Source organism: Oncorhynchus kisutch, linkage group LG1 (genome assembly GCF_002021735.2).
Source record: "Oncorhynchus kisutch isolate 150728-3 linkage group LG1, Okis_V2, whole genome shotgun sequence".
In the NCBI taxonomy this organism is placed as follows: Eukaryota; Metazoa; Chordata; class Actinopteri; order Salmoniformes; family Salmonidae; genus Oncorhynchus; species Oncorhynchus kisutch.
The window spans coordinates 24,137,146-24,146,882 of record NC_034174.2 but is presented as its reverse complement, the minus strand read 5'-3'; positions in this window follow the sequence as shown (position 1 = coordinate 24,146,882).

Genomic DNA, 9,737 nt, shown 5'->3' with positions numbered 1-9,737 from the left:
TGTAGAATTTAATGGCTCTTTTCTGGATTTTGAAAATTAGAGGGTATCGGCCTAATTCTGCTCTGTATGCATTATTTGGTGTTCTACGTTGTACCCGAGGATATTTTTGCAGAATTCTGCATGACCAGAGTCTCAATTTCGTGTTTGTCCCATTTTGTGAAGTCTTGGTTTGTGAGCGGACCCCAGACCTCACACCCATTTTTCCGGTCACAACTTGCAAACTTGCTTTCGAGTTGCTGTGCGTTTTTTTGCCAACCTATTTTGCTACCTGACAACTTTACGGTTTTTACTTTTTAATTACCGTTTATATATATATATTTTTTCCCTCAACTTTTTCACTCCGGACACTTTATCTGGACATGGTTCGTCAGGACCTCCAACAGCTGAAGCTAAGTAGTAACATTAACATGATGCCTTCTAATTGCAGTCGCTGTACTCGCCTTACGGCGAGGATAGCTGTGCTGCAAGCCCAGCTTCAGACGCAATCGTTAGGCAAGGGTAATTTCAGTGTAGGAAAGGATGAAACAGCGTCTGTGCCACCAGTAAGTACAGATAGTAGTATAAATCCTCTGGCACAGTCCCCGCAGCCGGACAACTTTCTTGCGGTTTCTGGAAGGAAATGCTGTAGGAACGCTCAACCGGTGTCGCTCATTCAGCCGACAGAAACTTTCACCCGTTTTCCCCATTAAGCAGCGAATCGGAGTCAGAGGCTGAGTCTTCTCTGGTCTCTACTCCTCTCGTTACGGGGTCTGAGACGCCGAAGCTTCCCACCATTAGCTCTGACAAATTGAAAACTCTAGTCATTGGCGACTCCATTACCCGCAGTATTAGACTTAAAACGAATCATCCAGCGATCATACACTGTTTACCAGGGGGCAGGGCTACCGACGTTAAGGCTAATCTGAAGATGGTGCTGGCTAAAGCTAAAACTGGCGAGTGTAGAGAGTATAGAGATATTGTTATCCACATCGGCACCAACGATGTTACGATGAAACAGTCAGAGATCACCAAGCGCAACATAGCTTCTGCGTGTAAGTCAACTAGAAAGATGTGTCGGCATCGAGTAATTGTCTCTGGCCCCCTCCCAGTTAGGGGGAGTGATGAGCTCTACAGCAGAGTCTCACAACTCAATCGCTGGTTGAAAACCGTTTTCTGCCCCTCCCAAAAGATAGAATTTGTAGATAATTGGCCCTCTTTCTGGGACTCACCCACAAACAGGACCAAGCCTGACCTTCTGAGGAGTGACGGACTCCATCCTAGCTGGAGGGGTGCTCTCATCTTATCTACCAACATAGACAGGGCTCTAACTCCTCTAGCTCCACAATGAAATAGGGTGCAGGCCAGGCAGCAGGCTGTTAGCCAGCCTGCCAGCATAGCAGAGTCTGCCACTAGCACAGTCAGTGTAGTCAGCTCAGCTATCACCATTGAGACTGTGTCTGTGCCTCGACCTGGGTTGGGCAAAACTAAACATGGCGGTGTTCGCCTTAGCAATCTCACTAGGATAAAGACCACCTCCATTCCTGTCAGTATTGAAAGAGATCATGATACCTCATATCTCAAAATAGGGCTACTTAATGTTAGATCCCTTACTTCAAAGGCAATTATAGTCAATGAACTAATCACTGATCATAATCTTGATGTGATTGGCCTGACTGAAACATGGCTTAAGCCTGATGAATTTACTGTGTTAAATGAGGCCTCACCTCCTGGCTACACTAGTGACCATATCCCCCGTGCATCCCGCAAAGGCGGAGGTGTTGCTAACATTTACGATAGAAAATTTCAATTTCCCCCCCCAAAAATGACGTTTTCGTCTTTTGAGCTTCTAGTCATGAAATCTATGCAGCCTACTCAATCACTTTTTATAGCTACTGTTTACAGGCCTCCTGGGCCATATACAGTGTTCTTCACTGAGTTCCCTGAATTCCTATCGGACCTTGTAGTCATAGCAGATAATATTCTAATCTTTGGTGACTTTAATATTCACATGGAAAAGTCCACAGACCCACTCCAAAAGGCTTTCGGAGCCATCATCGACTCAGTGGGTTTTGTCCAACATGTCTCTGGACCCACTCACTGTCACAGTCATACGCTGGACCTAGTTTTGTCCCATGGAATAAATGTTGTGGATCTTAATGTTTTTCCTCATAATCCTGGACTATCGGACCACCATTTTATTACGTTTGCAATTGCAACAAATAATCTGCTCAGACCCCAACCAAGGAACATCAAAAGTCGTGCTATAAATTCACAGACAACACAAAGATTCCTTGATGTCCTTCCAGATTCCCTCTGTCTACCCAAGGACGCCAGAGGACAAAAATCAGTTAACCACCTAACTGAGGAACTCAATTTAACCTTGCGCAATCCCCTAGATGCAGTTGCACCCCTAAAAACTAAAAACATTTCTCATAAGAAACTAGCTCCCTGGAACACAGAAAATACCCGAGCTCTGAAGCAAGCTTCCAGAAAATTGAAACGGAAATGGCGCCACACCAAACTGGAAGTCTTCCGACTAGCTTGGAAAGACAGTACTGTGCAGTACCGAAGAGCCCTTACTGCTGCTCGATCATCCTATTTTTCTAACTTAATTGAGGAAAATAAGAACAATCCGAAATTCCTTTTTGATACTGTCGCAAAGCTAACTAAAAAGCAGCATTCCCCAAGAGAGGATGACTTTCACTTTAGCAGTGATAAATTCATGAACTTCTCTGAGGAAAAGATTATGATTATTAGAAAGCAAATTACGGACTCCTCTTTAAATCTGCGTATTCCTTCAAAGCTCAGTTGTCCTGAGTCTGCACAACTCTCCCAGGACCTAGGATCAAGAGAGACGCTCAAGTGTTTTAGTAATATATCTCTTGACACAATGATGAAAATAATCATGGCCTCTAAACCTTCAAGCTGCATACTGGACCCTATTCCAACTAAACTACTGAAAGAGCTGCTTCCTGTGCTTGGCCCTCCTATATTGAACATAATAAACGGCTCTCTATCCACCGGATGTGTACCAAACTCACTAAAAGTGGCAGTAATAAAGCCTCTCTTGAAAAGCCAAACCTTGACCCAGAAAATATAAAAAAACTATTGGCCTATATCAAATCTTCCATTCCTCTCAAAAATTTTAGAAAAGGCTGTTGCGCAGCAACTTACTGCCTTCCTGAAGACAAACAATGTATACGAAATGCTTCAGTCTGGTTTTAGACCCCATCATAGCACTGAGACGGCACTTGTGAAGGTGGTAAATGACATTTTAATGGCATCGGACCGAGGCTCTGCATCTGTCCTCGTGCTCCTAGACCTTAGTGCTGCTTTTGATACCATCGATCACCACATTCTTTTGGAGAGATTGGAAACCCAAATTGGTCTACACAGACAAGTTTTGGCCTGGTTTAGATCTTATCTGTCGGAAAGATATCAGTTTGTCTCTGTGAATGGTTTGTCCTCTGACAAATCAACTGTACATTTCGGTGTTCCTCAAGATTCCGTTTTAGGACCACTATTGTTTTCACTATATATTTTACCTCTTGGGGATGTTATTCGAAAACATAATGTTAACTTTCACTGCTATGCGGATGACACACAGCTGTACATTTCAATGAAACATGGTGAAGCCCCAAAATTGCCCTTGCTAGAAGCATGTGTTTCAGACATAAGGAAGTGGATGGCTGCAAACTTTCCACTTTTAAACTCGGACAAAACAGAGATGCTTGTTCTAGGTCCCAAGAAACAAAGAGATCTTCTGTTGAATCTGACAATTAATCTTAATGGTTGTACAGTCGTCTCAAATAAAACTGTGAAGGACCTCGGCGTTACTCTGGACCCTGATCTCTCTTTTGAAGAACATATCAAGACCATTTCAAGGACAGCTTTTTTCCATCTACGTAACATTGCAAAAATCAGAAACTTTCTGTCCAAAAATGATGCAGAAAAATTTATCCATGCTTTTGTCACTTCTAGGTTAGACTACTGCAATGCTCTACTTTCCGGCTACCCGGATAAAGCACTAAATAAACTTCAGTTGGTGTGAAATACGGCTGCTAGAATCCTGACTAGAACCAAAAAATTTGATCATATTACTCCAGTGCTAGCCTCTCTACACTGGCTTCCTGTCAAAGCAAGGGCTGATTTCAAGGTTTTACTGCTAACCTACAAAGCATTACATGGGCTTGCTCCTACCTATCTCTCTGATTTGGTCCTGCCGTACATACCTAGACGTACGCTACGGTCACAAGACGCAGGCCTCCTAATTGTCCCTAGAATTTCTAAGCAAACAGCTGGAGGCAGGGCTTTCTCCTATAGAGCTCCATTTTTATGGAACAGTCTGCCTACCCATGTCAGAGACGCAAACTCGGTCTCAACCTTCAAGTCTTTACTGAAGACTCATCTCTTCAGTGGGTCATATGATTGAGTGTAGTCTGGCCCAGGAGTGGGAAGGTGAACGGAAAGGCTCTGGAGCAACGAACCGCCCTTGCTGTCTCTGCCTGGCCGGTTCCCCTCGTTCCACTGGGATTCTCTGCCTCTAACCCTATTACAGGGGCTGAGTCACTGGCTTACTGGGGCTCTCTCATGCCGTCCCTGGAAGGGGTGCGTCTCCTGAGTGGGTTGATTCACTGATGTGGTCATCCTGTCTGGGTTGGCGCCCCCCCTTGGGTTGTGCCATGGCGGAGATCTTTGTTGGCTATACTCGGCCCTGTCTCAGGATGGTAAGTTGGTGGTTGAAGATATCCCTCTAGTGGTGTGGGGGCTGTGCTTTGGCAAAGTGGGTGGGGTTATATCCTTCCTGTTTGGCCCTGTCCGGGGGTGTCCTCGGACGGGGCTACAGTGTCTCCTGACCCCGCCTGTCTCAGCCTCCAGTATTTATGCTGCAATAGTTTATGTGTCGGGGGGCTAGGGTCAGTTTGTTATATCTGGAGTACTTCTCCTGTCCTATTCGGTGTCCTGTGTGAATCTTAGTGTGCGTTCTCTAATTCTCTCCTTCTCTCTTTCTTTCTCTCTCTCGGAGGACCTGAGCCCTAGGACCATGCCCCAGGACTACCTGACATGATGACTCCTTGCTGTCCCCAGTCCACCTGGCCGTGCTGCTGCTCCAGTTTCAACTGTTCTGCCTTCTTATTATTCGAACATGCTGGTAATTTATGAACATTTGAACATCTTGGCCAGGTTCTGTTATAATCTCCACCCGGCACAGCCAGAAGAGGACTAGCCACCCCACATATGCTCTCTCTAATTCTCTCTTTCTTTCTCTCTCTCGGAGGACCTGAGCCCTAGGTCCAAATCAAATCAAATCAAATCCATGCCCCAGGACTACCTGACATGATGACTCCTTGCTGTCCCCAGTCCATCTGACCGTGCTGCCTCTCCAGTTTCAACTGTTCTGCCTTATTATTATACGACCATGCTGGTCATTTATGAACATTTGAACATCTTGGCCAGGTTCTGTTATAATCTCCACCCGGCACAGCCAGAAGAGGACTGGCCACCCCACATAGCCTGGTTCCTCCCTAGGTTTCTTCCTAGGTTTTGGCCTTTCTAGGGAGTTTTTCCTAGCCACCGTGCTTCTACACCTGCATTGCTTTCTGTTTGGGGTTTTAGGCTGGGTTTCTGTACAGCACTTTGAGATATCAGCTGTACGAAGGGCTATATAAATACATTTGATTTGATTTTGATTTGATTTAATGGGCTCTATGATTGATTCAAGTATTTTTAGCCAGATCCTAATTGGTATGTTGAATTTTATGTTCCTTTTGATGGCATAGAATGCCCTTCTTGCCTTGTCTCTCAGATCGTTCACAGCTTTGTGGAAGTTACCTGTGGCGCTGATGTTTAGGCCAAGGTATGTATCGTTTTTTTGTGTGCTCTAGTGCAATGGTGTCTAGATGGAATTTGTATTTGTGGTCCTGGTGACCGGACCTATTTTGGAACACCATTATTTTGGTCTGTTGTACGGTAATTTGGTAAAAAGCCAATTTGACATTTGCTCAGTACATTGTTTTCATTTGAGGAAATGTATGAGTCTGCTGTTAATGATAATGCAGAGGATTTTCCCAAGGTTACTGTTGACGCATATCCCACGGTAGTTAGTGGGGTCAAATTTTTCTCCACCTTTGTGGATTGGGGAGATCAGTCCTTGGTTCCAAATATTGGGGAAGATGCCAGAGCTAAGAATGATGTTAAAGAGTTTTAGTATAGCCAATTGGAATTTGTATATTTGATCATTTCATTAAGGATACCATCAACACCACATGCCTTTTTGGGTTGGAGGGTTTTTATTTTGTCAAGTAGCTCATTCAAGGTAATTGGAGTATCCAGTGGGTTCTGGTCGTCTTTTTAATAGTTGATTCTAAGATTTGTATTTGATCCTGTATATGTTTTTGCTCTTTATTCTTTGTTATAGAGCCAAAAAGATTGGAGAAGTGGTTTAGCCAAACATCTCCATTTTGGATAGATAACTCTTCATGTTGTTGTTTGTTTAGTGTTTTCCAATTTTCTCAGAAGTGGTTAGAGTCTATGGATTCTTCAATTACATTGAGCTGATTTCTGACGTGCTGTTCCTTCTTTTTCCGTAGTGTATTTCTGTATTGTTTTAGTGCATCACCATAGTGAAGGCGTAGACTCAGGTTTTCTGGGTCTCAATGTTTTTGGTTGGACAGGTTTCTCAATTTCCTTCTCCATGTCCCATCAGCAGTAAGTCAGCCTCTCCTTCCACAGAGTCCCCACCGTATGCCTGCAATCCACTGCCACGGACTGCAACATCTGCATTGGAGGCAGTGGAAAGACTGATCGGATCGTGAAAAGAGGGGAAAATGTTGAGTTAACATCTGTCCTCCCCCAACAATATCCTGCTGTGTTTCCCAACAGTAAAGACCAAGCCCAGATTGTCTGTAATGAGTGTTGAAATGAGGAAAGCCTGAGGATGTGCCTCTGGTATGAGGATAGACACCCCCTCAGAGTGCAACAGTATGAGGCTGCAACAGAACAGCCAATGCTAGGATAATCAAGGAGGAGCAAGGGAGGGGTTCTTTACTTTGTATTACACATCTTAAATGAATCTCTGTCACTGTCTTCTCTCATAAACTACTTTCTTCCATTTTCTCACAGTTCACTCCCTCTTTCTAGTATCTCTCTCTCTCTCTCTCTCTCGCTCTCTCTCTCTCTCTCTCTCGCTCTCTCTCTCTCTGTCTCCCCCCATCCTTTTCAATGGCTGTGTATAGCTTCTCTCTCTCTCTCTCTGTCTCCCCCCATCCTTTTCAATGGCTGTGTATAGCTTCTCTCTCTCTCTGTCTCCCCCCATCCTTTTCAATGGCTGTGTATAGCTTCTCTGTCTCTCTCTCTGTCTCCCCCCATCCTTTTCAATGGCTGTGTATAGCTTCTCTGTCTCTCTCTCTGTCTCCCCCCATCCTTTTCAATGGCTGTGTATAGCTTCTCTGTCTTTCTCTCTGTCTCCCCCCATCCTTTTCAATGGCTGTGTATAGCTTCTCTCTCTCTCTCTCTCTCTCTCTCTGTCTCCCCCCATCCTTTTCAATGGCTGTGTATAGCTTCTCTGTCTCTCTCTCTCTGTCTCCCCCCATCCTTTTCAATGGCTGTGTATAGCTTCTCTCTCAGAGAGATTAAAGTAGACGGCACACGTCAGTGATTGATTGATGACCCTGCGTCATGATGACGTGCGCATGTCTAAATATGGGGCTCCGCCCCGTCCCCCCTGTTCCTGTGGTCACGTGTTAGAGGGTGTGTGTTATTTTATATCTATATGGCATCCTTTGAAGTAGTCATGGTGATTGATGTCTAGGGGCCTGGTTGAACTGGGGGGTTTGAGTGTTTGAACTTTTGGAACATGTATGTCCCCCACCCCCAGGTTTATTGCCCTAATGGTTGCTATCTATGAAGCAGGAATGTGTGTGTGTGTGTGTGTGTGTGTGTGTGTGTGTGTGTGTGTGTGTGTGTGTGTGTGTGTGTGTGTGTGTGTGTGTGTGTGTGTGTGTGTGTGTGTGTGTGTGTGTGTGTGTGGGTGGGTGTTAGAAACAAGGAATGTGTGTGTGTGTGTGTTTGTGTTAGAAACAAGGTCCCTTGGCATTGTGTCCATTTCAGGCTTTAAACAACAATTAAACAGCCATTTAAATCATATTTCTCAGCCTAGTTTCCTATCTAGTTCTCTTTATATGTACAGGCACAGAGCTTCCAGATGGCTCCAGCCTAAGGATTTTCAGTGCATGTACACCTGGGGAGATTAGAACCCCAAAGAAAAGATCCTAAAGTTAATTTCAGGTTTATCATGACAGCCACTTTATGAAAGGCCTTTACTTATGGCTAAACAGCTTCTACACAGCTTATTAATTAATGCTGTGGGATGAAATTAGGTGTTTCTAGGAGGGCTTAAACAAATCTACAGTGAAACAAACATGTACACTTTACACACATATTTATTGACATTTAAAAAGACCACAGTAACATGACAGAATTTGTGCAAATGCAACGAAATCTGCTAGGGGATATTAAATGTCCAACAGTAGTATTCTGTAACAAGCAATACGTGTTAAACATGTGGCACATGCAATCATGACAGCCTCTTTATGAAAGGCCTTTAATTAGGTGTTTCTAGGAGGGCTTAAACAAATCTACAGTGAAACAAACATGTACACTTTACACACATATTTATTGACATTTAAAAAGACCACAGTAACATGACAGAATTTTGTGCAAATGCGACGAAATCTGCTAGTGGATATTAAATGTACAACAGTAGTATTAGGTAACAAGCAATACGTGTTAAACATGTGGCACATGCAATCATGACAGCCTCTTTATGAAAGGCCTTTAACTATGGCTAAACAGTTTTCTACACATCTTATTAATTAATGATGTGGGCATACCCAGAATTTACAGGCAGGAACGATTGATCTACACATGGCGGGAAAACTTACGGAGTTTTGATGGAGCGGGCAAGCGTCTTTGAGTTGATGAATTCGAAACGGATAATGGTCAGGGCTAACCGGACCCTCTATCTGTAAGAAATAGTAAACATTTTGGAATTATAACGTGTTGAAATGTAGGTACTAAATATTTTGAATTAAATCACTGGTTTTAAAAAATGTATCTCACGCTTTAACGATAGGGGAAGAGGTAATTTCATATTTCGGCCAACACATCAAGATCTAACAGGGATGAGGGGGGATTCATAGTACAACAGGAGGCTTCTGTAACATGCAATACGTGTTAAATATGTTTTACATACATCCATGACTGAATGGTTTCACAAACTCCCTTTAAAGGTTTTGAAAGAAAGTTGTAACAGGCCTCATTCACCAGTCTAGAGATGAACCTAGAGACACCAAAAACATCAACGTTTAGAGCAGCTTGGAGATTATTACCCATGTAAGGGGGGAGCAAAGAGCTGATTTACCTCTACGGTCAAATGCATCTATAGTTTTTAATGAAGTGGTCGCTGCATTAATTTAGATTATTTCAACATAGTCTAGAACCAGTAAGAACATAGATTGAATGATCGGCTTTGTGCTACTGAGCAAGAGGCCTGACCCATTTCTATGTAAGAAGCCACACTTTTTATATTCAGCTTCTGAATGAACTAACTCATAAATATGTTTTTAAGTCAGCTTAACGTATAAACTAGTACAACATACTAGGTACATACACTTCAATCATTAGAATAATTTGCATAATGTAGTTCAGATAGAGCACGATCAGCAGGGCGGGCGATAGAGTACACAACTGTATCAACG